This window comes from Alligator mississippiensis, chromosome 4 (assembly GCF_030867095.1).
Source record: "Alligator mississippiensis isolate rAllMis1 chromosome 4, rAllMis1, whole genome shotgun sequence".
Classification (NCBI taxonomy): Eukaryota; Metazoa; Chordata; order Crocodylia; family Alligatoridae; genus Alligator; species Alligator mississippiensis.
Window position 1 is genome coordinate 120,555,558 of NC_081827.1, and position 25,872 is coordinate 120,581,429.

Here is a 25,872-nt window from a genome sequence, read left to right on the forward strand (position 1 = left end):
GGAGTATAAAATGAAACTAAGGAGGAGAAAAATTTAGGATGAATATTAAAATATTTTCAGAAAGAAAGGTATATTAAGCTGCTCAGCAGTCTCCCAAAGAAAGCAGCAGAAGTTCCTTCATTTGGGACTAGTTTGAATAAAACACAAGATACGTTTTCAAATAGGTTCAATCCAGCATTGGGAGGAAGATAGATGAATGATCTAATAGGTCTCTGCCGTCACTAACTCCTGTGACTGTACACAGCTTTCCCCAAAAGCTAGCACAAAAAAAAAAAGTTTGTCAAAAGACATGATACATATTCATGCATGTTTCTTGAACTGAGAACTATGAAAAGAAATCAAGTATTTCTCATCCAGTGAACTGAGAGTACACTGTAATCCAAATGGAGACCAGCTTGCAGAGCAGTGTATAAAAATATTATAAAGCTCTGCAACACTCCATAAATAATTTTCAAACAAGAAGCTTTTTGTTTCAATGATGGCAATGCTAAAAAGGAAGAAGTGTGAATGCCAGTCAGGGAAGGAGTGGAAGAATTTAGCTTAAGCAGTCCATACTGGTGGCAACTTTAATCAGTATAAGGGTTATTCATATAATTATCAGTTGTTCTTTAAAAACACAAATTATGACTGCATAGATTTAGATTAATGCATGCAAGAACCCTAGTATCTTGCCCACAATTCACAATATGCTGGAAAGAGCACTGAATAAAAAATTTTAGCAAGTTGGTGTGTTATTAATCTGACAAATGAAAACAAATTAAAAAGCCAGGAGCAATTTTTAAAATGATTTGTGATTAGAGGTGCATTTAAGAGTGCTTTTATTGAGATAAAAGCATCCCATTTCACATCCTTAATATGACAGAACCGTTTCATTCTACTTGGGGTTTCTCCTGACACCCCTAAGACAACATTAGGTAAACAGACAAGTACAACAAAAATGTGCCAATTGATTTGTTCATGTGTGCACTTGAGGAGCACTCATGAATCTAAGTTTATTTTGCACGGCTTGATGGTGAGAAAATGGCAAATCAGTTCTGACATTTTAAATCTGTACAAAGAAACAGTGTGTTTTTTTTATAACTGTAACATAGCCATGTTCCTAAGTGCACGTATAAACATTTTGCAGCATGTATTTGGAATAGTCCTTTAAAAATAAACTTCAGAATGATTTTTAAGCATGAAATATTTCTGCCAAAATAGAAATCATACTAGTTAGTTATCTGCTCTATATCCCCCCTCCACCCACACTCCTTCCCCGCCCCACCCCCATCCACACACACCTGCCAGAGTGTGACAGGACATCTTCATTATAAATGTTTCTTTTCTTTTTCAACAAAATAAGAACTAATTCATTAATGGTGAAATCAATAGTTTGACAAAACACTAGAAAGCACTGGAAAATGAAGTCTTCCATCCATTCACAGAACATGTAAAACAGCAGCAGTGCAGGTCAACATAACCCCAGGGGTAAGGATCAATTGGATCAAATTCTTTCTCCTGTTTATATGCACTATGTCTGGTACCAAGATTGCCAAGTTAGGCTATCCTGGGAATGGAGAGAGTCACTTTTTATACAGCCAGAGATCCTCCTGAGGATCCCAGCCTTGGCTTAACCTAGAAAAGCTGGTAATTTATAACTTAGCCAATTTCAGAATTCTCAAAGCTACCAATTCAGGCCTTGTCCTTCAATAACCCTCCAGTGCACCTAAACATGTGGCCTTTCTTTAGCCATTTTTTTGTTTCTTGCTCTTGTTTCTTCTAGCCCCTACTTAAACTCAGTCAATTATTTATACATGGCACATCTACATGTGCATTAATGCAGTGTTGTTACTGGGCATTAAATTTAGTACCTGTAATAACATGTGTAACTCAATGCACAGTAACCGGTGCTACTGCACAGTAGCGCCAGTGCACGGTCTTTTAGTGGCGCTAATATGCAGTAGACTCATTCTACTGGGCATTAACATGGCTTTTGCCATGATGTGCTAATGTGCAGTATAATTAGTCTACTGTGCATTTAGTGTCTCATGTAGATGCATCCACAATAACCCATTGGTTCCCAACATTTTTTATATTCCTTGCACCCCTTGTTAGACTCAAAGCCCACCTCAGAAAATGTCAGTTCTTATCTTTCATTGGTTCCTTGACTAAGGAAAAATAATGTAAGTCTTCTGTTGCAAAGGACACTTAATTTGTCCATCTGTGAAACAGGAATACAACACTCTTCCTTTACATTAAAGACAACGTTTACATATGGAAGACATTATATAAATGCTTAATAAGTTTGCAGAGGTCAAATATTGACATACAACATGTGCATCGGATGTTGATACACAAACACACACAAACAAAACCTTTAGTATAAGATTTGTTGATATGTTTAAAAACACACAAAGAGAAGCCTCTTAAGTTTTATAAGGTATCCCTTGCATTGCAAGACCTTTAACGTAAGTGTTCAGAATAATTGGAAGTGCCAGGCCTCATGAGTTTCAGAGGGATGGGGCTGTGATCTCTGTAGAATCCTGTTTTGGTTTTCTGGACTGTTAACAAACAGAGTGATGTGCAAATGGAGATGTATCTGCATTCTAGTGGGCCTGATCCTGCTCCCCTTCAAGGCAAAGGCAAAACTCTCACTGGAGGCAAACCAGGTCCAATATCAGTTTTGGTATTAGAGTGTCACCACTGTCTCAGTGTGGAGGGAAGTGATTTTTTGCCTCCCGGGCCCTTTTTTCTTCTATCCCTGTTGCTCGCCCCATCAACATTCTGTCATAAGAAAGGGATGCCATCAGGCAGAGTTATTAATACATAATAAAAGTGCAGAGAATGATTGGCTGTGAATGTTCCAGTGCTTTATGTAATGCAGATTTAGAGATTCCATTGTAAAGTCATTTTAAACTCTGAACTAATGGGTAGTTTGGCAACAGCTTCTAAGTATGAAATCATTATTAATTCCTTTAGTACTGTAATAACATTGATTTAGATGAACTCTTATAACATAGAAATAGTATAGTATTTAGCAGTAATTAACGTCCCTTAATTAGGAAGTGTTGCCAAGTAGTTTTCTCTGCTGGCTCTGTTGTAGTTAAGTGCAGCTGGATGAAAATTAACCACAAAGGGAACAGCTTGTGTTTTATGTGAAGTTTGCCTTTGATTGATTAAAAATATTTCCTTGGTACTATATTTTAGTATCAAAAAGGGTACACTGAATAATCAATGTTATAGAGAGAAAAAAGACCGCGTGTCATAAAACACACATATATGTATAGATTAGGGGTTTAGTCTATGTTATATATATAAACACAATGACCTAGATACACATTTGGAAACTTCACAAATTGAAGTGATGGTATTGCTGTGACATACCACAATGAAATGATTTGATTTTAATGTGGCCATCATTATAAAAAAGTCTATATGCAGTACAATAGAATTCAACATTATTTAATGTCCAGTTAGGGGGAAGTGTCACACACTGCTAACTGAGAGGCATTTGTTGATATGAAAATGCTGACATTTTTTGAATTTCAAATGATAAATGAAACATTGCTGTCAGTTTACTGCTCAACTTTGTAGCATATGGTGCTTCTGCTGGTGGGTGTTATTTCAAAGTTTGCAAATCACACTATGAGAGTGTCCCTCTGGTGAGCTCCTGTGACGCCTAGCAACTGTGAATCAAAAGTGACAGTATAGAAGAAAAGGGACTATAAAAAAAATATTCTCTCAGTTGGTAGAACCAAAGTATGTGACAAGTTTATACATTTTTATAAGAGGGGAAAAAAGAGGCCAACGCACAAAAGCAAAAAGTTTGCAAAATAATGTGAAGTCAACTTAATTGTTAAAATAAAAATAAGGCTTCCCCTCTCACATTTTAAGGGACAAGAGAATTAAAATGACCTCTGGCTGGGTCACCTGTGCCCCCATACCTTGCCAGCAGTGGCTTTAAAATATATATATATTTTTTTTCCCAAGCTTCCATAGACAGTACTCATTTGGAGACCTTGAGTGGTTAGCTCAGGCTCTCAGCTGTGAGCCTGCTGGTGTCTGGCTGTGAGTTCAGGGCTCTCCTGTGATCTTATTCAACCCTGTATGAGTCCTCGAAACAATATTTCATGCAAAGGTGTGTGAGTGCTTCACTTCCTTGATGCTTTATGAGACATAATTTCAAGATGAAGGTGATGGCTTGTTATATAATGTTTTTTTCAGAGATTTGAACAGGGTGAAATAAGATGGCAGTCAGACACCCAATAGGTAGAACAGGAGCTGTTGTGTTTATTTACCAATACTTTCCAATACTTCTCATTAATTTTTTAGTAAATTAATATATTTAACATACGTGGTTAACTTTTCAGGAAATAGTAGAATAAGTCACAATGTATCAACTTTTCATCTGACAAGGGTAGGCGCCTTCTGTTCTATTCTGGGTGGTGATTTTGGTACCAATATGGAACTAGAAATGTTCAGTACAGGCCTCACCCATTTGCCAATCAAGTCTTCTATGAATGAAAAGTGATGGGACTGTCAGTAGCAGTTCAACCATAAGTAATTCTAAAATAAGCAATTTGGAAATTTAAATAGTTATAATGACCAAGATTCTCACACTTGGCCCCTAATTACTGAAGTGTCAATTTAACTCAAAATTGCCTTTCCTAGATAATGATAATTCACAGAAAAGTCTTTGCTTATACACCCACCCATAGAACTCATTAAGTCAAATTCCTTCCTTTTGTCTGAGAAGCTGTCAATTTTAGATGACATCACCAATCATGTATTATCCGAAAAATCTCTAGGCTGTCTTGCTTTAAGTATGCATGCATTTTTCTAGTTGTATTTTCACTGCATAAAAACACAATTTGCTGTTAGAAGCAATACTGAGCGGAGCTGGTGTAATGACTTTCCTAGCCTTGGTACACTTACCTATCTATTGACCCCAGATTAGTCCTTGGCATGTATGACAAAGTTTGTCAGTAAGATTCATAGAAACATTACGAGCTGCAAAAATTGCAAATGTATGTCTCCATTGTCTACTTCCCCCAGCTGCTTTTGCCACCTGTGAGGATGAGCCACTGGACTCCAGGTTCCAAGGAAGTCTCTGTGTCAGTCAAGTGGTATTTCAAGGACCTCACTTTCCCCATGACATGGATGAAAATATAAATAAAAACAATGTTCCTAGTTAGAAATAGCAATTGAATACTGCTAGTGGCAAGTAATATCTAACTGTCAAGCATTTATTCATGCCTATTCATAGCTGAATTGTTGTTTTCTTTTAAACAAAATGCAAAAGAAACAGAACCATCTCCATATTCCACATAACACATAATAGTGCATATAATGCCCAATAATCTCCCTTCAAAGAGATAATGCAATAATAATCTGTCAGTCTTCAGACCCCATCCTCCAATGTAAATGTATAATCATATGAATCATTGGGACAGACCCTGTCTCTTGTCCTCATGAATAAGTAGCATATTCTTTCAGGACAGTCAGTAGAGCAATGTGGGGAGTTAGGGGCTGTACGAGCCATGCTTGGAAAACTTGGCACTCACTGGCCACTTTGTGCTTCAGCTGGCATGCTAGGAAACTACAACCTGTAATATTTCAGATTTTTTCTAAACATTTTCCTGAAATTTGTAATGATTTTCTTCAGCCATGTACATGCCCTTATAAAAACAAGAGCACAGATAAGAATCAGTAAGTATATCTGGCATACAGAAGGAGATATAAGATAAATAAAAACACCTATACCTTAACCCTAAGAATGCAGCTTCCACTTTTGACCAAGCCTAAATCTCTGCTACCCTGTCAGCTTGCAATGTCCAGCTAAACCACTAGGGGACAAAAGCTCCTAATTATGGGGAAATATTAGACACCATCTACCTCTTCAGGCTTATACCAAATATAGTTTCTTACCTGGTCATCTGTTGAATTCTCATGATTCATATATTATGCATATAACATCCTGCCTCTGGTGGACATCCTTTCAGATGTAATTATTACTAGTTCTGTCAGAGAGATAGTTATGGTCTCTCACTTCTTTACTCCAGCTGGGAGAAATATCATTTCTGAATAGCTTGTTTCCAGGTGTCAGCTTTTCTATGTTTCCCTTTTGAAATATAAATTCACAGTTTTCTGGAAAGGCCTCGTTCATGTGCCTTGGACAACTGTCTGGCCAATTGTTAAGCACAGCCATCTGAGATTCAAATCCGTAGTGATTACCCTTTCCAAATAATACTAAAAACATAAACATGCATTCATATCAAACATACTAAATCACAGAAACATACAAACAGATACAGCTTATCTTTAGCTACCTGTAGAAACTAGATACCATATAGCAAATCCAAACATAGTTTATCGTTAGCTATAGACAGACTAGCCTCGTATGACCTGACCTCATTCATGAAACCATTTATGCATGATAATTCATGAGTCCCTAAAATATTGTGGGCTTGTGACAATTACAGGGGTTTTTTCCCACCACAAATGCATTCCAAATGCAGAACAAGAGACTGGTAAAAAACGCTGGTGACCTTGGCATGAAAGCTGCTTCAGTACTTTTTGGAAGCAAGTGTCATCATGCCACACTTGACATCAGGGATTTTTCTTGGTATCACTGAAGGAAAATCTTTCATAACTATGGACTGAGGGGATTTACCTGATTGGTGTCTTTTCAACACAGGGCTTGTACTGAATACCCTCCACTCACCCATACTTACAATAGTGGCACAGGTGTTATGACTGTTGATTGCATCAAATATTTTTTCCTCTTGGTTTGGATATAACTTGCTCACTTTTGTCTAATACTTGGCACGTACATGATGAAGTGTTAGAGGCCTTAGAGGCCCTTTAAAAAACAGTCCCAAATAAATGCCCATAATGGCCCATTTTAATTCTGTATCTGCTCTTAATGTGCAAGTCCTTACCCTACCGTCCTCCTGGAAGCAATTTATTTTTGTCAGCCCTGCCAAAGTGACAAACCCCCCTATGACAGTAGAAAGAAAACTTCCTCTGTTCATACCTCTGAAGTGAATAAAAATCTCCTTCCTCCAGCCCAGCTTTCAAGTAGTCATGCTGTCATTAGTTTCTTTTCTGTTCTAGAGGGGCTTCCTATCCAATATGCAAACATATGCAATAGAAATAAATTAAGATCCTGTAATTTTTGCATGCTCCAAAGTCTACCAGCATCTTCAACGCCCACTTCCCCTCACCCTCTAAAGGCAAGTAATGTGGAATAAGGTGTTAAAAATAAAGATAAACTGGAGAGAATTCGGGGAACAACAAAAGTGATGAGCGATTAGAGGAGCTGGTTGCTGCCAAGCATATATGAATTCCTAGATCATAAGCTACTTGGGACATACAGTCTTTTTGTTCTCTGTTGGTGCAAAAGATAATATCCTGTGATCCCAGGTCATAACTTGGGCTTCTAGGCTCTACCGAAATTCAGTTAATAAGATTATTCTTCTGTTTGGCCCTGTGCTTTTCCTTCTTTTTTTAACAAGCAAAAGGATTTCCCAAATCCATGCAAAAAACATGCAGTTTAAAAAATGGGTTTGTTCCTTCCAGTTAGCTTAAAAACTCTGCAAAATGATTTGTGTTCCTACTTCACTCTAGGTACAAGGAATGTGATTGCATGAACTATCCACAAAGCAGACAGAATGCATTTGGTTCATTCTGTAGTCACTAAACTGTCCCTGAGTCACATTGCAGTGTGGACACATGAACAAAAACACTTCACCAGAAATTGGCAGACTTATAGGCTACCTAGAGTTGTGGAATTTCTAAACCTAGAAGTTTCAAGAATAGGGTGGATGGCTTAGTCAGAGATGATACTGCCTTGAGTAGGGGGCTGGACTTGTGAGGTCTTTGTACGGCCCCTTCCAACCCTACTTTCTTATAATCCTGTAACTTCAGTTTTATAAATGTGAAAATTCTTGTTTCCTTCTCAAACTTTTAGGGAGTCACCTGCCCCTGGGTATTGCTTAGGATTAACATATGTAGGTTCTTCATTTATGTGGCGGAAATCTTGTCATTTTGTTCTCATTTTGTCAGAGTAATTTAGGATTTGTTACAGTTTAGGATTAGTAGGTACACAACTCCTAATTAAAAACTAAAAATCACATGGCTGTCAACATCCTATTGTATGCAGGGCTGGAGTTTTGCCATGTGACAACTCTTTGTAAATGTTAAAAAAAGGTGGGGAAATTCACAGTAATGGGCCAAATCATGCAGTTGCTCTTTCCTAAGCTTATTACACACGAGCAGGGAGGCTCTCCAGCATATTCCAAAACTGACTAAAAGCAGACAAAATGCGTTAGTGGCTGCTTGAGTGTACACTGAACAATAGCACAGGTCTCTGCATATCTGTCTTTAGGTATCAGCAGATACAGAGGAGGGGTAGTCCAAACCCAGAAGTTTGCCAGACCTTCTTTGAAGAAAGGAACACTATGAGGGTATGTGTAGCTGAAACAGGGGCCCTAAATTGAAGTGGTGTGTTTTAAAAAACACTGCTTAAATTTAGGGGTGATTAAACCCCTGTGTCATGCACATACCCTGCTGACTTACCTGCCTCTCTCTGGTGGGAAGGGGGAGGTGAGCTGCCAGTGGGTGGAGTGATCCCTGGGCTGTGGGGGGAGGGATAGTGTTTCCCTCCATGACAGCAGCGGCCCTCCCAAGGTGGCACCCACCCACAGGCACTCAGCTTGGGTGGTCCTGGGGCTCACCACAGCTGCGGACAGAAGCTCTGGGCCCCCATGCAGCACAGGCAGGCAGGCTCCAGGCAGAGGGGGAAACAAAAGATCAGGCTCACTGCTTTCCTTGGGTGGAGCCTGCCTTCCCAGGCTGCTGCCGGGCTGCCTGCAGGGTTTCCTTCAGAGCCTCTGAGCTGCAAGGAGCCTGGTGTTTTGCTCCGCGGCTGTAGGGGCTGCAAACTAAAACTCCTCAAAGGAGCTTTAGTTTGCTGCACCCCAAGTCATTTAAGGTGCATTACACCGCTGAATTTCCTACAGTGGCTGGAATTAATGTGTAATATGCCACCGAGGCGTGCAAAAACTGACATCTTTAAAGCGGTGCAAAACCATTTAGCCCACTTTAAAGTGTCATGCGCACACGCTTCTCGTTTTGTCTACACATGGACTAAGACTCATTAGGTAGCCACGGCTTGAATGAAACACTTCACTGCTACTTCCTGAGTGTGTACCTTAGGAAAGGAGAATGTAAGTCTTTCTGCCAAACTATTCATTTTAGAGGATCATTCATTATTGGTTATGGAAGCACTGGGTGAAAATATGGTGACCTTTGATCAGTAGTCAAAGGGTGATGGGATGAGCAAGAGAGAGGGAGAGAGAGAGAGATGGGAAATGGCATTTTCCTCTTTTAAAAAAGTCTTCATTTCCCTTAAAAAATTAAAAAAGAAAAACTTGACTTTTATTTGAACAAAACAAAAATATGCAGATTTCTCAGGTTTTAGCTAATACATTTCAGTTGTCAGTTTTCTGAAAATAAAAATTCTGAAGAAAGCAGACATTTGCAATGAAAAGTTTCCTTTGTAGAATGAAATTAAAAAGACCTTAAGAAACATCACTTTTCCTCTCTCTTTCCCCTTATTCCCCACCAGAGGAGGGATAGTAATCATTTAGGGTAGTGCGATGTCAGGGGCCTTACAGGTGATACGGCTTGCTGGTAATGTAGCCCCTCCCCTCGACTCGTCTGCCACAACTTTGCTGTTAACTATCAAGAGAGGGGTTCAGTGAAAATCTTCCCAGAGGGGCTTCCCGACAACGGCTGTACTCACAGTTGCTTGGCGCGATGTTCCACGGGGCTCCACGACCCCTACACCCCATCCACTCGCCAACCGGTTATGTGATGGTCTGACGTTGGCCTTGGTCTGGTGGGTTTGCCCATGGTCTGCTTCAGGGAAAGGGAAGAGCACTCAGCTGAATGGCTCAGCCGACTCGTGTCCCTCAGGTCTTGATGCCCAGACTCTTTCTCCCTATCCCTGGGACTTTCCTCCTTTCCTCTTTTTTCTTTCCTTCTGTAGTCTTCAAAAAAAATATTCTTCTGGAGAGGAGCAGGATGTGGAGCTGCCTCCTCTTCCCTAGCTGTCTCCAGGGGGCTCAAAACCCCTCCCCTGCTCTACCTCTTCCAGGGGGGGCACCTGCCTTTCCTGGTCAGGCTCCCGCAGGGAGCTGCAGTGCTTCCCCTGCTCTGTCTCCGGTGGGGGCTCAAAGTTTTCCCCTGTGACACTTGCCAGTGCTGCGCCGGCTGCGCTGTGCCTCTCCCCGGTGGAAGCCACAGCACGCCAGGCAAGCTGCCCCGCCAAATCTCTCTCCCTCTGGCTCCTCCACCTCCCTGCAGGTTCCATTGGGGCTTTTAAACTTCCCCACAGCAACCATGCCAGCTGTCACGATTGGTCCAGCTGTTCCTCACACGGGAAACAGCTGCTTAAACAGCAGGCGTAACACTGGCTCGCGTGGCTGCAACTGTGACTGCGGCTGCTGCCATGGTCCTGGCTCCTGCGCTGCCGGGCCAGCCAGAGGTAAGTTCCCCCCTCAGGGGGGTCTGTTTCTGGGTTTTGGGCCCCCCGGTGTTTACCCTCACCTCCTTTAGAGCCTGTGGGGGCGTGTCGCTGCCACAGGTAGACTTCCCCCTACCCAGCCTCCTGGTCCAGAAGAGTCAAATTGCATTTTAAGCATGTTGATTAGTCAGCTCAGAGCCAAGCCAGCCATGTTCCTTTTCTAAGCTAGTTATATTTTTGAGTGGCAGAAGAGGTTAACCAGAAGCAGTGCAATGAATTTTAGTAACAAACTAAAAAAGGGCTCGTACATGGGTGAAGAAAATCATTACAAATTTCAAATATTTTTGGAAAATGTTTAGAAAAAGATCTGTAATATTACAGGTTGTAGCTTCCTAGTATGCCAGCTATAGCACAAAGTGGCCAGTGAGTGCCAAGTTTTCCAAGCATGGCTCGTACATTAAAAGAATGACTGGCAATTTTAGGTACTTCATTTTGAGGTGCCTAATTTGAGACATTACACAGGGGCCCCAGAGAAGAAGGCAGCTCAGCATTTCCTGGCAAACTAAGTCATTAAAGTGTCTCAGGTATAAAATCACTAGTTGTTTTGCCAGTCTTTTCCAACACCCCAAACTGGTTTGGGAACAAGCATCCTCCTGAAGTCTTTCCCCCAAAAGTATGAATTGAGAAGCAGGCAGAAAGAACCTGTTGCAGCGTTTGCCGGAGCCTAGCAAACTGCCGTCAGCAATGTCTATGCCTACTTTTGTACTGTTGTTTCTCCCTTGGGACCACTCTTCCTTCCATTAGTCTTCACTTCCTTCCCTCCTCCATCCCAGCTGCTGTGCCTGTTAGGCAGCTGGACAATTTTAAAGTTTTACTTTCACTTAAAATTCAGTTTCTTAATTAATAGTTAAACTTTAAAGCAGTCCAGCTGTCTCTACAAAGTAATCACAGTATTACAATCACTGGCCTCCTTTTCCTCAACTCACCTAAATGATTTTATGACACGAGAGAATTTTGTTAAGTGCATCCTGCCTTTGAATGTCACTAAGACCCCTCATTGACGTTCACTTTCAGGCATGATGGGATCTAATCATCAATCTCAATAATCACATGCCCTGCCATGCCACACGTGCATGTCAGGCTGTGTGTTTTTGGGCACCAGCAAGATGAAATCAATCAGCTGATTGTCAACTGGGGCTGGGAACCAAACTGGTCCCTGGCCCCAGTCCACAATCAGCTTGGCATATGGGAACCTGTATACAGGGAGCTATAAAACCATGCATCCTGCCCAGCTGGGTGACAATGAGGTTTATACAGCTCTCAGTGCATGGGGAGCTCAATGTTGGGCTGCAGCAGCCAGATGCCAGGCTTATGTCATACACTAAGACCTCTCAACACCCATGTGCTGCTCAGTAGGGTGGCACACATGGTTTTGCCAGGTCTCAGCTCCATGTTCATTGTAGGATATTTACTGCATTATCATGCCTTAAAATGAGTTGCATGTGTAGCTAGTTACTATTTAAGTTGCAATTAATCTCTTAATCATGTTTTAAATGTAATGTGTGTCAGGGGCCTATATATGTCAAACACCACTGCTTTTAGTGAGATATGTAGGGGCTGATCTTCCCCTGTTGTAAATTGGCTATTTACTTCTATACTTTATTTCCTTCCTTCCAATAAGCCTTTTAAGTCAGGATGGGACTTTGTTACCAAATTTTTGTAACTGTGTTTAATTTCAAATTTCTACAATCAGCTCTAATCTTTTATAATTTCAAAAAAAGCATTTCCTCATAACTGTAACCTGGAGGCAATAGCTCTTGTCATAAACACTTATATAAATGCTTCACCTTGATGGAAATATTTATATTTAGTTTCTGAAAACCAGAGTCTAGCTCTTCATACTCAGAATAGGGCTGTACTCAAAATGTGAAACTCAGTGAGGGCATGAAAACATTACATAGTGGGGACTCTTGGGTATACCCTGTCAAGGTCTTTACAAGAAAAAAAAATCTGCCATTGAATACAATCTGATTATTCAATAAAAAAGTGCTCTTTGTGAGTATTTTTTGTGGCTCAGGGGTGAGATCTGTAGCAGTGATCATTTAAACAATGAACTGAACTCCATCAGGAGGGAAATTGCCCCAGTAATGCCATTAGTTTTGGTGAGAGAATCTGAATCACAAAGCCTGAAGAAACCACTCTAGCACATCAAGGCCATGTTGATCCATCCCTGATCAGCACATCAGGGTCTGATCCAGACAAAAGAGTCTATGGAAAGATTCCCACTGATTTCAATGAGTTTTTCAGCATGCCCTTAAAGGGGTACAGTTTCCTCATTAAAAAAATCTGTGCTGGTTTTGTCCTAATCATATTGATAAGTCTGAAGTTGCTAATTTTTTCTATTATTTTTTCTGTAATAGTGCAAGTAAGACATAACACACTAGCATAAAGCTATGCAACTCAAAACGTTTGGAATGAGTTTGGGGGCAGTAGTTGTGGCTCATTCTTCTTTGTCCCTTTCCTCCCCAGCTAACAAAAGAGCATGAGTTTTTTGCTTGTGACTGACAACCTTCAACTGCTGCCAGCTGCTTAGCCACAGGGAACAACTAGCATGGGAAGCAGTAGTGCAAGCTCCTATCCATACCTCCCCTTGGTATTAAAGAGGTGAAATGGCAGCAGGGAGGATTCAGGATTTGGCAGAGGGGTATGGGCACAGCAACCTGCCTTTCAGGAGTGGCTGTATCCCCACTCCCAGTCTGCCCATCAGTGCTGGTAGACCACACTGCCAGAGCCTTTGGGGACCAAGAGCAGCTAAGAATATCTCACCTTTCCCTCTGTGCTCAGACACAAATCTTCTACCCTCTCTTTCCCCTCTTTTTCCACTCGCCACTATTGCTTTCCCTGCTGTCTGGGGGGCAGAATAAACTTCAGAGTTGCTTCTGCCCATTCCAGCCAACCTGCATAGGGCTTGGGCTCAGATGGGGCAGCGGCAGTAGCAGAAGCACCAGTAGTGATAGATGGGGTGGTGTCCCCCAATCTGTCTAGTCTCCCCTAGACCAGGTGTGGGGACAAGGAACCCCCCTGCCCATTACTGCTGTTGGTGTCCCTGTGTAGCCTGGCTGAATATGCAGGACTAATTGCTAACCTTTCCCAACATGCAGGACAGTATTTCCATCTTCTCAGGCCATATTTTAACAGAAAGCAGAGGCTGCAATGGTGTTTTGTGCACAGCCTAATCTGGTAGGAATTCTTATGGCATATCTGCTCAGTCAAACCCTACACTAAAAGGGATGATCATCCAGAGCCATAAAATAGATACGCATGCAAGCTGTTCAACTGTATCAAGAAGAGGGTGCTTCTGTTGTGGCCACAAGCAGCTCTTTAAGCATCTGGAGCACCCTAAATGTCAAAAGCAGAGGTACCTATAGGGTTTAGGAGCTCCAGGGTTAGGTGGCATCTAAATAGGGGATTACAGGATTGTGGCTTTATATCTGGATGCATTAAATAATACATACATCCCACTTTAGACATCCACATCCTTTTCTGGGATCTGGCCCTACCTATGTATAATGCTTTATCTACCTCTCAGGGTCAGTGAGCCTTATTCACTGCTAGCTTCATCTAGTTTACACTACTCTAACTCCACTTACTTTGAATTTCCCCCCGATTAGTGCCTTTTTCACACAAGATGGAAATGAGGGCCCAAATTCCTTAGGTAACTGAAGACATTTAACTGTTGGCTCTGTGGCTTAGAATCTGCTTTACTGACTCAAGTAGGGTGCTTGTTTGTCTTACTGGGCAAATGCTATTTCATTTAACCTAATGCAAGGGAGAAGCAATTCATGAAGTTAGGAGTTACTTCTGCATTATATTCATGAAACCAAGGACAGAATTGGGCCCACTGTGTTCATATAAAATGCACAGCCCTTTCTTCCAGCTTTAAAAATGTATTGTGAATTCTTACTCTCACCTTCCATTAACTTCAATGGGAATTCTACAGGGTAAAATTTGGCCCGTAGTATGTAATATTAATATAGGAGTAAGAGAAAAAGTATGGTTTCATTCATTAAATATTTCAGGTAAATCAAAAAATTGTGGTTAGAGATGCAACACAAAAGCATGTTGGGTTGGTAACCAAGGCAACCCTTCTTGCTTCAAGATATACTTTTCTGTTGATAATCTATTGTAATGCCAGTAATTGCAGCTGACAAGTCTCTGTTTGTTGTGAGAGATAATTAGCAGTTGAAATAAAGTAACAGATTTAAATAAATTGGGGGGAACTGAGTGGTGTGACCTGATCTCTTAGAAACAAACAAGAGCTTTGGGGGACTGCTGACTGGGTGATGTTACTGGTGGCCTCCACAGTGGCTGAACAATGCTAGCATCTATTAGACTACACGTAATTGGGAATTACAGTGGTTCTCATGGTGCAAACATTTCTCTCTCTCCCAGATTATATTTACGTTGTAAAACACATTTTTCCCATTGTTTTTTCACAAAATTGATAATTACCATGGTCAGTCTATTCATCCAAGTTGTATTTGCGTATTAGTTAAAGGAAATTTGTTTTTAAATCAATAATTGTTTTTTGACAACTGTAGCATTCTGAATCCCAGCATTTGTTGTACAAAATGAGAATGCCATTAAGCCAAATAGCTCCTTGCATTGGATGGAAAGGCCAGGTTATTCACAAGGTGCTTAAGATACCGTGCCAATGATGCTGCTTAAGGTACCGCGCCATTTCATGGTTTAGAACATCAGCACTACTCCCACATTGGTTTTTTATCTTTGTATTACTTGGTGTCTTAGCTGGTTTTGGTATTGTGATATAAAGAAGCAGGAGTGGATGCAGTAGGGTTGCAGTGTCATGGATGCATCCTCATTTTGGACCACACTAGGAGCAGCAGTAAGGATGTTTTTTAAGTCCATAAATCAGGTAAAAATCCCACCTCGCCATCCCTCCTGCTCTTGGCACCTCCCTCCCTTCCCCTCTGTCCTCAGCCACAGTTGCTGTGGGAAGTGGGGCAGGGGGCGGGCAACAGCAGCAGCCGTAGGTCCATTCTCCCCCTCTGCCCAGACCGCCAGGTGTTTCTGCAAGTTCAGCATGGGACAGGGAACCTGCTTGCTCCTGTCCTTTTGTTGAACCTAGGTGCAGCAGCTCCAGAGCTCCTTCCTGTTGTGAAATTAATTGGAAAAGTTGTAATTTGGGTGGAGGGGGGAAGAACTCCAGAGCAACTGCAACCAGGTTCAGCCCGGGGGTGGGAGGGAGCTGGGCAGAGAGGACAATCCCACCTAGCTGCCAGTGCTGTCCCCTGCTGAGCTTGGCTGGAAGGGGAAAGGAGAACCTCTGAAACACCCTCCACCCTCTCATCAGCCCAGGCCAGCAGCAGATGTGGGACAGGGCAAATGGCAGTGGAGGGGTGGGCTGCTGAGGATGGAGGGGGAGGGAAGTGATGTGAAGAGTGGGATGTGAGGATGGTGGAACAGAGGGACAGGATTTTTAACAGATTTGGAGACTTAAAATAACCCCCAAAATCCCTGTAGCTGATCCCATGACTGCCTGCCTGGGGGAGGAGCTTGAAGCAGCGCTTGCACTCTCCTTCACAGAATCCTGGATCCACCCATGTATAGGAGGTTGCATTCAGTGGGCACCAATAAGCATGTTGCCTTGTGTTTCTACTGCACCCACTATCCCAAAGAAAATCCTACTGCCAACACGTCATGCAGTGAAATGCAGACTCTTCTGGGATCGAACAATACAGCTCTTTGACATCATGCAGCCAACCTGACTCTCTCAGATGCTAGTATGGTCCCCGTGTCCATAGGATATGAGCACTTGTCAGGCTTTAATAAAAGGGGGAAGTATTATTTTTGTTTTGCAGCTGGGAAACTGAGGCAGAGAAGCTAAGTGACTTGCCCAGATTCACAAATGAAGTCTCAAAAGCCAGGAAAGAATGTCATATCACATGCAAATTGACAACAAAGAGGTTTGTATGCGAGGGAAGACTAACCTGTGACCAGGATGCAAAATTCAGTCTCTTAAAAATTCAAGAGCTCCTGGTTCTCAGGATCTCTGCTCCATCCGCATCCTTTGCTTTCCTATGCTCTCCCCCTCTTTCACGTGCATATTCTAGGAGTTATCGAAGATCCTCAGTTAAAACCACCAGCTCAGAGCCTGACTAAAACCCTTCTCTGTTTCTTTTTAAATAATTACAATATTAACTCCACTAATCAGTGTTTAGTTGCGTAAATGGTTTGAAACTTTTAAAAGTTATTTAAAAACCACCACCAATGGGCTGGAGTGAGTTCTTTGAAATTAAAAAATTGCCTATGATTGAGAGAGTACGGAGGATCTTAGTGCAAATCCCCACTAGGCTGCAGTTCTAAGTAGCTCATAAAAATGTCCTGTTTATTTTACAAAATTATCTACATAAAAAGATTAAGCTTATTTATTGTAAAAATTAACATCTTTCTGCAACAATAATGACTGCATTATCAAGGAATATTCTATCCCTGAAATGCCTCCCTTTGCAGTGATGTATAAGACCTGCATTTAAAGCCTCCTAGAATACAGTTAACACTCCTAAGACACTGTTCCTGTATGCCTACAGCTAAATGATGGTATCTAGCAGATGGTGTGTATGTGTTTCCTAATGCAATGTCTTGTATGTGTGTAGTCGCCGTAATTAAATAATAGCTCCCCAAACCATCTCATGTAACAATGGAACCAAAGCTTTATTTCCCATAGGACAAAAGCAGTCAAAAGATTTCTTGTGTGTAGTTTTAAAGGTGCCACAAAGAAACTGGTACACAAGAGAACTATCCCTATCCTCTCCTCCCCCCTCCCCCCACAAACACACATGCATTTTTGTGAGGTTGTTTCTTTTCTTTTAATTGATTCTGAAAAGATTTTTACTCTGTGGACCAAATTTATATCTGACATAACCCAGCTGATTCCTGTGAATTTCGACCAGAAAGAATCAGCCTTGTGTGATTTAGATTTGTTAAACACAAGACACGGCCACAGGTAGGAAGCATGCATGGGAGACAATCCAGGTTTCTCATCTTTCTACATCAGAAGAAAGATACTGCTTTTTTAAATTCCTTGAAGGAAAAGGACAGAATGAGAGGTCTCTGCAGAAGCCTATCCTTTCCCTGGCAAAAGAAGGAAATTAAGATTATGTCTAGCAAATAATATTTCTGGTTAAACTGAGGGCAAAACAGTCTCATGTAAAGGATGCATGTGCTGAAAACATTTATTTTGCAGAATTAGGTTGCACACTGCTCCCCTCACCCCTCCAAAAAACCCCTAACAAAACAAAACGAAACAAAAAACAATAAATGCCTAGAATATATGAAAGAACATCTGGATTTTTATTTTATGCTAAAAATTAGAGACTGGTGTTAAGGAAAACTACAGCATCCAAACATCTCTGAAGTTTGAACCCAAGGAGTTAGAACAGGAGGGAGCAAAGAGCTTTCCCGCTTTCTTGTGCTACAAGCAAAAAGGAAACACTTTCATAATGTGTTTTAGTCAAGTAGCACCCCTGCCCCTGCCCCCTTGACCTTGCCCACATGCTTTCCTAGCCGGGGTAACCATGAAGCAACACTGCTACAGCCTTGACATCCTCCACAGCAGTTGAAGCAAGAGCTCCCAATTCTGTTTCTATCACTTTTAGTTCCAAATTTTGCAAATGGATCCAGCAAGTTAAATGCTTCCCTTCCCTGCCGTGGATTCAAACAGTGATGTCTGTGTGAGGAGCAAAGTGTTGGACCCCCTTACAAATTCTGCATCTTAGACCCTACTATTAATACTCAGACAAGCAATGCTCAGCAATGCCTTCTATTACTAAACTCAATAAATTTGGGTGTCTCCCTCTTCTCCCCCCCCCCCTCCCGGTTTTGAATTATAACAGCTATTCATAAACACACTCTCCTTCATGTTGTAATTTTGGGAGAAGGCACTAATCTGTTTAAGAAGAACATGAATCAGACTGATAAAAATAATTGGTCAGGTTTCTCTTTTAATTTTTTCTTTAAGTTTTAAATAAAGCTGTCAAAGGTTCCTGTGGTAATAAAGAGCTTTGTTGTTATGACAACTGCTTATTTCTTTTCCTTTGAAGAAGCCTGCAATATGATAGGCAAAACATCAGGAACAATTAAAACAAATGGTAAGTAAAGAAAAACATCTGCTATGAAAAATCCCCACCAGAAATCTTAACAATCTCACTTGTTAAGTGACAAACTTCAGATGGAGTGTATACATGTCAACTGGCACAGACACAAGCAGCAGCTGCCAGGGGCTAGGGTAATCACACATCAGGAATCCCATCTTTTCGTATGGAGCAAATATGCCTTATATATATGGTTATTTCTCTTTCCCATGTATATTATATAGGCTGCTGCTCTCAAATGGGTTTTTTCCCCCCCCCCAGAGTTAATACTGCTTCTTCTACTAATTTAATTCTTCTTTCCCTCCACAGAAGGTACCTCTAAAATGCTCATAAATGCAGGTTAGTCATCTCCACAGCACTGTGCCTTGGAAGGAGAATGAAAATGGTAGGCCGAGAAGCAAGGGTGCAGCAACCCAAAGGATTTCCTCTGGAAATCTAATGCAAACTTAGCCGTGGAGAGCCTTTCTGGGAAGCAACTCCAAGGACCTTGGTTTTGGGCTTAATGGAGCGACACTGCCAAGTGGATGAAATAAACCACTGGGACACACAGCTTCCATTTGGATGGCTCTTTACCTCAAAGTGGACAATGTGGTGGGCATCTGAAAAGGTTCAGGGAAGAACCTTGCATTTTTGCTGCCTGGGATTATGGATACATATAAAGGTTTAATAAATTTAACCACAATAACAGAAGAATTCAAAGAATTCTCCTTAAAATAGCTGTTTCCCCATCTCTCCTCCCCTAGCCTTGGAATTTCCTATGGCATAGAATAGTTCAATGCTTGGGCTGCAGTCATTTCTCAGGCCAGGATCCAGGCAATCACATGGGACTTAGCTTTAAGAAGGGGAGGATTTTGAATCATTATCGTAACATAATAGAATTGATGGAAATGTGTACTTTTGGCTCTATAATGCTTATAAACTAGGTTTTGACAGTAAACTAAGCAGATATGCACCAGAAGTGCCAAAATTCTTGCCGTGCATCTGACCTCATTAGAAATAGGAAATGCTGGAAATTTTGCAACAAAGTCTATTCAGCAATACATTCCAGATGAAATTAGCAGCATAAATTTCAAAACACCCTACCAGGCTCTCTATAATTTTATTTCTTTCAGAATTAGCAGTCTGTTTTCCAGTATCCCACCCTCCCCAAAACGATTCACTTTCCTTAAGCAGCACATTCTCAGTTGTATTTCCATGCCATTTCTATTTAAGAGCCCATATTTCACATGAAGTGCCTTATGAATGCCTTAGGAGCTCCTCATTCATCCATCAAATGAGGTTTTCAACCCTCAACCATTCAGACACCACTTGTTTGCACGTTACCCACTTCCATACAAAAAGACTTCATCAGATCTGTGGGAAGACCACCTTGCTGAGATGATGTCAGGATTAGGGAATCAAAGAAACAAGAGGCAGTTGCGATAGTAGTTAAACTGCTGCATTAGGAGATCATGAGCAAATAAAAAGGCCTGCCTTTTGACTTTCTACGATCGCCCCTCTATCACATTCTTGAATTAATGACAAACTGAAGTTGCCAAGTCAGACATTAGGTGGTGCTATGACAGTGGCTTGCTGAGAAATTTAGTAGGGAAATGCTGGGTAGAAAAGTGCAGCAAAGAAGATAGGTCATGATTACTTGACAATAAAGCACTGCTCTAATACAGCTAATCTACGACTACTGGCATCTGTCTTCGTTAAACTAATCTACATGACTGGACACCATTAGCTAGCACCGAGGACATCTAATGCTTTCTTTTGCCAACCTGTCATTTCCCTCTTTGCTCAGGAGGATACCAGCAGCTGCACCACTTAAAAACGCACAGAGGAAGATGCTCAAGTATCTTTGTGCAAATGACAATTCTGGAAGGGCTTTGGATACATTTCAGTGCTGCTACATGGAAGTATGAATGCCCCTCATTTTGGAGATAAGTGAGCAACTGTCCCATGCTTAGAACACCTGTTACAGAAGACAGTGCTAAAGTAACAGACAGGTTGGCAGGGTTATCAGTTTACTGCACTGATGATGAGGGGAACTTTACCTTTAAATTCCCTTCCCTCCCAAAACGCAAGGCAATTATTAAAAAGTACCAGACAGTCCTCGTACCATACCTGAAACCCTCTATTCAGCCAAGAGTGAGGTAACAAACTTCTCTGACATTGCTGAGCTGAAGTGTTTCACTACCTACCTGAGCGAAACTGCTTTCAAGGAGCAAATGTGAATACGTTTTCACTGCCCACCCTTCTATGAGGATTAGTGTTAAGTTGCCATTTCATGATAAATGCAGGGATGATGTGGTAATGTCCATCAGGCACTAGATTGAGACCACCAGTCCTTTTACATCCAGCAGAAGGGAGCATGTAACAACTTTCAAATCACTGCTGTCTTAAACTGCAAAGCTGACACCCAGTGCAGAGGTGAAAGACTCTTTCCATGTATTAGCATCCTCTGAGCTATCCAGCTCCCCCAGGAAAAAACATTTTTGATACTTATAGATGTGATCCACCTCCTGGTAGTCCACCTGCAACTGCTTTAAAGACACATTAGTATGCTCCAAAGGTTAATATAGTCACTGAGCATCACAGACACAGTATGCAAAATGATCTGATGAAGGCATATCCAGGCATCTAGTTCTTTGTCCTCCTGTAGGTGAGTGAACTGGGTGACAAGAGAGATGAATATTGCTTAAAGACCAATTAGTGGGAAAAGCTTCTTTTAGCTAATCTGTTTTTGACACCCAACTAAAGTGGGTGTCATTTGTGTAACACCTAGTAGCCTCACCTACTAGGTGTTACACAAGTGAGTTCTGTCCTTAATTACTTAGAGCAAATCAGCTGACTTCACTGGGGTATAAAAGGAATATAATTTGTCCTCTCATATGTAAAAGGAGATGGCATAAAAGCAATCAGACCTGTGGACGGGGTTACACGGGAGCTTGCTTTAATCTGAACAGTCAAAGGGCCAAAGTTTGCCCCAGCTTCTGTACTCATGCTCAGGGGTGCTTCCTAACTAATAGTTTGGCCCCAGCTCTGACCTCAATCCATTTGATCACAATCACTGGGGATAAAGTGAAAGGGCTTGGAGACTGCCTATCTGGTGCTTTCCATTTCAATAACTCTCAGACATAGAATCAGATACAGTTTAAAATAAAATTGAAATCTGAGCAAGGAAAAGAAGAGCAGAGGGCCTAGTGTACAGTAAGTAGTAGGGCAGGCAAAGAATAGATGCATTAAACTAGCAGCCCACACCCAGCTGAACAGTACTCAAGGAAGTCAAATGAGCACAAGCAACATATATACAACTCTTCAAGAATTTTTAGCTGGAAATGCTAATTCATTAAAACTGAAGATTTGGGCAGGAGTGCACTAGTTTTGAAAAAAATCTTCCTTAGAGAAGTTCCACAGGGTGAATTTCTGGCTGAAAACAGGAGACACACAGTTATCCACCAGAGAATACCCAGTAATTGGGAGAACCCTGACTATCGGAAAGACAAGGGACCAATCCAGGTCTGAAGCTGGCAAAGCAAAAACTTGAATTTGGGTCTTCATATATACAAAGCATGTATTTGTAGGACCACCTTTGAAAAGATTCCTTTTCCCCCACCATGTTGTATTACTGGATATACCCAAGACTAACTGCCTATGCATGTGTTTGCCTATGCAAATACTTTCCTCCTTTCCCCCACCCCACTCTTCACCAGTGTGTGAGAATTTGTCTGGACAGCAACTAGATGTTTAATAGAAGCTAAAAAAAATAGCCTTTGTGGTGTATTTGTACTAAATACGTTACATACTGAAGGAATGACCTCAACCAGGTATCTTCATCTTCATCTGCATCTTATTTTAAAATATACTGCTCCTGCTTGGAGAATGACAAACAAATGAAGAGATTTGTAGTGTTTAGCTTCTGTTTACATAGCTACACCCCTGCACAAATCTAAGTGTAGGCTCTACATATAAATATTTCTAGGCTGGTAAAATGATTAAGGATGGATAAGATTGTCATGACCCAAAGGTCTGATTCTGTGTGCTTCGGCACTAGAATTATCCCCGTGGGATTACAGCTTCATTGCACGGTGGAGTTTTGCTGCATAGAGAACCCGCGTGCAAGGGAAAAGTTCCTGCCACTTTGCAGCTGTCTTGCAGGGTGCATTTCTCAAGTTGCGACAGAAATGCACGGTGCAAAGGAGTTCCTGCCACCCGTATGCAAATTTGTTCCTCGCTATTGGCTAGTTCTAAAATTATTCCCACGTGGCAGCTAGCGATTGGCCTGCTAGCCTTATAAGAGGCTCAAGCGGTTTCCGCCCAAGCCGAAGAGGACTCCACATCCATCTTGTGGGGACTCTGGGTACGCGGCAGGATAATAGAAACCCTGTGTGAGATCCAGAGGAGTTTGGCGGCCTGATCCACCGCCCACCTCTTCCCGTCTTCGTGTGGTAACCTTCCTTAAGACGTATCTACGAGTTCTTTGTGGCGCGCTTGTCCTGGACATCTGGAGTTCTGTCTGCGTGGAGCCTAGCAAACTCCACGTGATTGTTCGTGTTCTTTCTGTTTGTAACCGCAACTCAAGCAAGTTCTCAGCCTGCACCGCGACCATCTCAGTGTAAGTAAACAATCTTAAAATCTACCATTACGTGTCTGTGCCTAATTCTAGCTCGGCGCCCGCCCTCTCTGACCCAGCGTGCTCGGGCTGCCGGCCACAGCCCGCGTGCAGCGTGACAAGGGCCGCGGATTCGCACCCGGCCCACACAAAGATATCCACCTTTATGTAGCTGAGGATACGAAATCAATGAGGTCAAGCAAATTGTTGAAGGCCCACCAAGTGGTATGATTTAATTTATTAATGGACAAGGACATAAATGGGTATTGTGGTAGTGACCACATCTGTAATAGTCATCTGGTGGTTTAAATGCCTTCATCTTATTGACTTGCAATGAGGTTTTATATTCTAAAAGCCACCTTTTGCATGGTTTGTTTAGGGTCAGCTTCATGTGAAGACTGAACAAGACTGAACAGTTCTGAGCCACAGGGGATGCAATCAGTAGTAAAGAAGGAAGCTTGTACTGATGTGATGTAAGCTCTCCTTCTCCTGGGTCAATGGATAAAGAGGAGATCTCTAATCCACCAGTGGAACACATTTTACTAGCAGTAACTTTACAATAAAGGTTTGAGAAAGTGTGATGCTAGAACACTTGATTTCAGCAAAAATCCTTGGTGATTTATAAAACTCCACTGAATGGTAGTGCAAGATTTGTGAACTTAACAACACGTTAAAGCAAAAAGATACCAACCAATGCATGGAGGAAGAAAACAGCAGATAATTTACACTGTCTGCTTTTTCTAGTTTGATCTTTGTTCCTGTGAAGTGTGCTACTTTTACTGAATCCAATCATAAGGTATAGTGAACTATAATCATACTTGTAAAACTTTGAGATCTTCTTGGAAATAGTTAGCTACTGTCTGGGATTCACCGGTGGAATTATAGATGATAACAGCATAGAATCATAGAAAGTTAGGGTTGGAAGGGACCTCAGAAGCTCATCTAGTCCACCCCCTGCTCAAAAACTAGCCAGGTTTTGAAAACCTCCAAGGATGGAGCTTCTACCACCTCTCTGGGTAACCTGTTCCAGTGTTTTACTACCTTCCTAGCAATAAATTCTTCCCAATATCTAACCTAAGCTTCCCTGGCTGCAACTTGAGACCATTGCTCCTTGATCTGTCATCTGCCTCCACCGAGAACAGTCTAGCTCCATGCTCTTCAACCCCACCTTCAGGTAGTTGAAGGCTGCTATTAAGTCCTCTCTCAGTTTCTTCTTCTCCAGACTAAATAAACCCAGTTCCCTCAGTCTTTCCTCATAAGTCATGCCCAGCCCACTGACCAGTTTTGTTGCTCTCTGCTGGATTTACTCCAATTTGTTCACATCCTTTCTGTAGTGGGGCATCTATGTAGAATCCTTGTTTCTGAGGAAAACCTTAAGATGAGAATCTTGGTCTCTGATGCTAGACCTTTATTGTGGGAGAAAAAAAAAGTCTTATTGTAAATATGCACCATATATATTACAGTTTACTGTATACCCTTGATAAAGTTTACTGTATGCAACTGAGGGCAGAAACAATATTTATAACCTATTTGTTTTGGAGCATCTTAGATGTCTTACAACTGCTTTTTTATCTATAGTGTTGATTTTTATGACTGAATGTAACTGTTACTTTCAACCTCAGGATTATTGGGAATATCAATTTGCTACTGAAGAACTGTTCAGGTTCACTTTGCAACCCACATAGGTGGACATGGATTAAGATAACAACCTGGGTTTTAAATTTAAAGTCTTTAACTGGTTGCATCCACATGCGTGTATTCTTTGTATATTACAATCCCCAAAAACCAAATGTGTTACAGCTTGTTGGAGTTGGACCCTGTGTGGGCACAAAGGATAATGGTTAGGATGAAGATGTGAAGAGATAAAATGTTAGGGTAAACCATGACAGAAATATTTGCTTTAAAATGCCTTTTAATTTCACTAGGCCTTGGGCCAAATACACTAATGGGAACAATGGCTGTCCATATTTGTTCAGTTTTGAACTGCCTAACATATATTTGAGATTTCTTTTGAAGACAGGTATTCTGAAAATAAAAGTTGACTGGCTAAGTTGCTCAGACATGTTCATTTTCATGAGGGCTGAATACAGCTGAAAGGAGTAGAGTTGTTAGCAGTTTGTTCCTGTGAAATAAAGATCACATGGAGTTTGCCTTTCCACAAGGCTGATTTCTTCTAGCAGCCTGAATAAGCAACTGGCTAGTGGCCAACCATGGTGGATTTGTCCCATGTTTGCAAGATCAGTCAGTAAGCAAAGCTGTTTTCAGTTAATAAATATTTGATTTACAAGGTACTCTATGTAATAAAAAGGGAAGGGAGTTTAGCTGCTGGGAGATAGGTTTAGATAACTAACAACCTAGCTTTGGTTGTTTTTCTCCTTTAGATGGCCAGTGGGCAACCAACTTTATCAGCCTTGTTGCATTACACCTTGTAGTGGGCAGACCTAACATACTGAGCAAAACAGAAATGGACTGGGACCTGCACTTGACAGAAACACAGCTGAAGGGAACATTCTTAGATTCTCCTTTCTTCTTCTCTGCAAGTAACCTGTGATAAATATTGCATTTCTCAGTAACGTTGGGAAAAATAAAAA

General features: G+C 41.5%; 1 long non-coding RNA gene across 1 annotated transcript in view; it reads right to left on the reverse strand.

Moving 5' to 3' along the window:
* Positions 1-6,986: 6,986 nt before the first annotated feature.
* Positions 6,987-25,872, reverse strand: part of LOC132250184 (uncharacterized) — a 51,775-nt gene continuing 32,889 nt past the window's right edge. Inside the window, exons 2-3 of the long non-coding RNA XR_009461815.1 lie at positions 9,788-9,903; positions 6,987-7,104 (exon numbers count right to left, since the gene is read on the reverse strand). This is a non-coding gene — a long non-coding RNA (uncharacterized LOC132250184). The remainder of the gene's footprint in view (positions 7,105-9,787; positions 9,904-25,872) is intronic.